Raw genomic sequence first — 4818 nt, 5'->3', positions numbered from 1 at the left:
TAAGCAAAAATATGTAATATTGAGTCTCGAAAGTTTTAAAATCTATATTCATAATAACCATTTACCTTTTGACTGTGCCCGACGATTCACGAACAATTATTTGTAAATATATATATATATATATATATATATATATATATATATATATATATATATATATATATATATATATATATATATATATGTGAATTCAATACCTAATTAATATTATATATTGTAATCAATAAATGTTAAAGATTCAATATATTATAATATGATATAATTAATAAATTTTATTATATTAAATGTAATTACGAATTAATTATAAATTAAATAAATTATTAGTTATTATTCTCTGTAAAATTATAATTCGTATTATTATGTTTAACATTACTATTATTAACTATTATCAATATTATTATGTTAAAGATATAAATATGAAATTTGATATATATATATATATATAAATATCATTATCAATACTAAAATAACTTGTGTTATTATCATTATCATTAATAATATTATTATTGTTAAGTTTATTAAAATTCTTATCTTTATGATTTATTACTTTTAGTATTAATATTATTATTAATATTAATTGTATTTAGATTATTATTAATATAATTATAATTATAATCATTAATTATTAACTTTAAATTATAAAAGAAAAAGAAATATCATTGTGTACGATTGGAATAAATTTCAGTTGCCCATCCCAATCAACACTGTAATTGATTCTTGTTTTGTATCTAAACTAGAATCACAAATCGAAATCAGATATTAGATAAGGTCAAAAGCTGTTAGCCATTCCTTTCTTCTGTTATTATTATTATTATTTTTTTTGGTTTTGTCTCTGATAGTGAAATTGTTGACTGACATCACATAATATTTGAACGAATTTCAGTGTAACCAAGTCATTCTAATATTTCCATCATCCCTAAACAATTACACAACTTCTACTTCCTGCTAATTGGTAAATTAAATCATTTTTTTAAAAAAAGATACGAACGTCCCTGTTTAGAGTTGTAAAGGGCAATAGCTTGAATTCAAATAAAATTTTTAAAAGTAATAATGCAGATAAGTTACAAATCTATTATTAAATCAATCTGCAAACTTTCAATTCTAAATTATTCAAATGGAATACGAATTTTGCGAGTCAAAGTTTACTTGGAAAAAGTCAAATCGTCTATTTTTCATGAAATTCGGTTTCCTGTTATCAACTCAAGTTCAATTGATGATATAGAAAGTTTCTATGAGTGAATTAGAACTTATTTTGTTTAGGAGTTGTGAGCTATAACGGTTTTAATTTCAAAAATGGATGTTGAGTTCATCATCGAGCTTTTACTGTTATTATTTATATTTTTTTGGTTCGATTTATTTAATTACTCAATACAGGACGTTTTCATTTCAATTACAGGTCTTAACTCAAATCCTAGTTTTGTTGTTGTTATTGATTATTACTGGAACTGATTAGAATTTAAGGGAAGAAGAAGATGAATATAGAAACTGAGAGTCATGGTTATATACATTTAAAACTGTTTAATCCCAGAAAAACTTTGATGGCCGAGTGGTTAGGAGGTGTTCGGGTATTCGAGAGGTCTCGGGTTCAATCCCTGCTTGTGACAACTATTTTTTTTTTTGGGCCTTTCTAAGGTAGTCTTTCAATAATCAAATTTATTATTATTATTATTATTATTATTATTATTATTATTATTATTATTATTATTATTATTATTATTATTATTATTATTATTATTATTATTATGGTTAGGCTTATAATTACTATCATTTTTATTTATTACTTATTATGATTATTACAATTATAGTAATTATAGTTAATATTAACATTGTTATTACTAATATTATTATCACTAACATGTACTATTATTTAGGATTATTGTTATTATTATCATTTTAGTTATTATTTTGTAATATCATTAAGTATTAATAGTATTATTATTATTATCATTGAAGTAAGTATGATTATTATGAATAAAAGTATTATTATTAGGATTACCACTAGTAATAAGATTATTATAATTATTATTATCATTAAGTATTATGAAATGATATCAAAAATTATTAATTTTATTACCATTATTAGTAAATTATCAATCTTATAAAAACTACTGATGTTATCATTATATTTAATATTAGTATTATCATTATATTACTTCAAATATTATCTTAGTATTATTAAAATACTGTTTTAACAAACAAATGATTTACATATATATATATATATATATATATATATATATATATATATATATATATATATATATATATATATAAATATATTTAATATATAAAACATAATAAACTTAATATCTTATTTAGTTAAAATATATATAATAAATACACAGAACATATAAGTTATTAACATAAAAACAATATAACTAAGAAAGTTATATATATTTATTCGATTACGATTATGTGTATTAATATATATACACAAATGATATAGGTTCGTGAATCTGAGGCCAACTCTGCATTGTTCAATATAGTCATATGTATTTTTACTACAAAATACATTAGGTGAGTTTCATTTGCTCCCTTTTACTCTTTACATTTTTGGGACTGAGAATACATGCGCTGTTTTTACAACTGCTTTATTTAATGCTTTTGAAATATATTTTGAACTGCGAATACATGAAATGCTTTTATAAATGTTTGACGAGATAGACACAAGCAAAACATTCCTCGAATGAATTATTATGCAGACAGAAGTTCTGCGGATTATTATTGAATTATGTGGACATGATAATTGCCACCATTGAATTATGTGGACATGATAATTGCCACCATTGAATTATGTGGACATGATAATCGCCACTAATTGAAGTGAATGTTATGTATCGAGAGAATGATTTTATACACAGGTTATGTGTATGATATTTTTGTGCACAAGATATGTGTACGTTTACTAAGATTTATGAAAGATGATTTCGTACACGAGAAAGGTGTACTGTATTTAAAAGACATTGCATGTACATTACAGGTGGGTATAGGATTCGGGCCCATTTGTACCATGCAACATTTAAATCTTGTGGTCTATCAAAATGATGAATTTTATTGTTTTATGATAAACTTATGAACTCACCAACCTTTTGGTTGACACTTTTCAAACATGTTTATTCTCAGGTCTGAAAGAAATCTTTCGCTGTGCATTTGCTCATTTTAAAGATATTACATGGAGTCGTTCATGGCATATAGAAGTCAGTTCATCGCGATGGTACCATATGTTATTGTATTCGTTCGGAAGATTTTGGACGGGGTATGACATGTGGTATCAGAGCGGTGGTCTTAGCGAACCAGGTCTTGCATTAGTGTGTCTAACAGGTAGTTTTTAGGATGCATTAGTGAGTCTGGACTTCGACCTAGAAGTTGTTAGGTTACAATAATGAGTCTGGACTTGAACCTGGTCTGCACGTCAAAAGTTTTGCATATCATTCCATGTAGAAAAATATCTACCTATCATTTTCAGTCTCGACGTGTCTTATTGCAATTATTGCATAGATAGTGTACAGACAAATTCATATCCCATCACATTAAACCTTGTCTGACACATATCCTTAATTTTCTCCTTAATCTACGGAATCTTCTGTACTATATATAAGAATTAGGTATTCTATGTAATCAGAATATCATCCGATATCCGGAAATCATTTCACATCAAAAATCCTTTATCTAACTATGCTAGATGAATTCTGCAACCAGTTCAAGTTCCTCGGATTTCGACAGCGATTCCGATATGGATTTCCACTCGAGCTCCAAAAGCGGTATAACCAGAGTGAATCAACCAATCAACCATCATCAATTCTGGATGAATTGGGGCTGAGTTCATAGTCAACTTAATCAATGAGACGAAAAGAAGGCAATCCTTTCCACCAACCAAATTCACTTCTTGGCAAAGAACCTGAAACACTTACCGGCGAACCGATTCGAAACACCATTTTCACTCTCATTTTCCGAATATCTCCCCATAATTATATACTATCTCAAATTCAAAACTTTATTCACTCGCTCGTTCCTACCGACAATCATCCCGGAGTAATAAGTCAACGAGTTTCGCACTCGAGTAATAGCTTTGAAAAATATGGTGCAAAACTTACTAACTTCAGCAACATCACCAGCACCAACAGTACCACCAACAACAACATCTGCATCCCAAGCCTTAATTTCACAATCTGTCCCACGAACATCAACATCGTACACATCATAGATACCAAGGAGTACCAACAGCAATGAACAATGAAGTATTGATCCATAACTTCATTAATATTCTGCGAAGAATATGTGGTTCCTAATAGTTTTAGAGAATACTTATTCTAGCTCAAATCGAAAATCAAATGAGTCTAATATTATATTGACTCATTAAATCCATAATTACATCTGAAGAAAATATATATGTATATATATTTTCATAAAGATTGTGATTAAAAATTCTCTTGTACAAACTGTTAATGGTGAAAATATTTTAACGGGTAGGTAATACCCGAGGAATATTTAGATTTCACATTAATAAGTTACACTGTACATTCTTCAAATCTGTTTCAACAGTCACTTACTATCCTACATACAACCACACATATACGTATCCGTTCATCAAAGAATAACTATTTTCATTCAAATTTAATTTCATATTCGGATTTTGACTGAACAAAATCCAAGTCAAGATTTGACAGAAGACATCACTTTTAGATTCCTACATCTTTCAAAGCCATACTTTGAATTCAAAACTATGCCAGATCCATTGGCGTGTTATTACCGAAAATAACTTTACAATACCTTTCCAAAATTAGCCAATTTTGTCACAGCTCCAACAAATCAACTTCG

Source organism: Rutidosis leptorrhynchoides, chromosome 10 (genome assembly GCF_046630445.1).
Source record: "Rutidosis leptorrhynchoides isolate AG116_Rl617_1_P2 chromosome 10, CSIRO_AGI_Rlap_v1, whole genome shotgun sequence".
Classification (NCBI taxonomy): Eukaryota; Viridiplantae; Streptophyta; class Magnoliopsida; order Asterales; family Asteraceae; genus Rutidosis; species Rutidosis leptorrhynchoides.
This window is presented reverse-complemented; position numbering follows the sequence as displayed.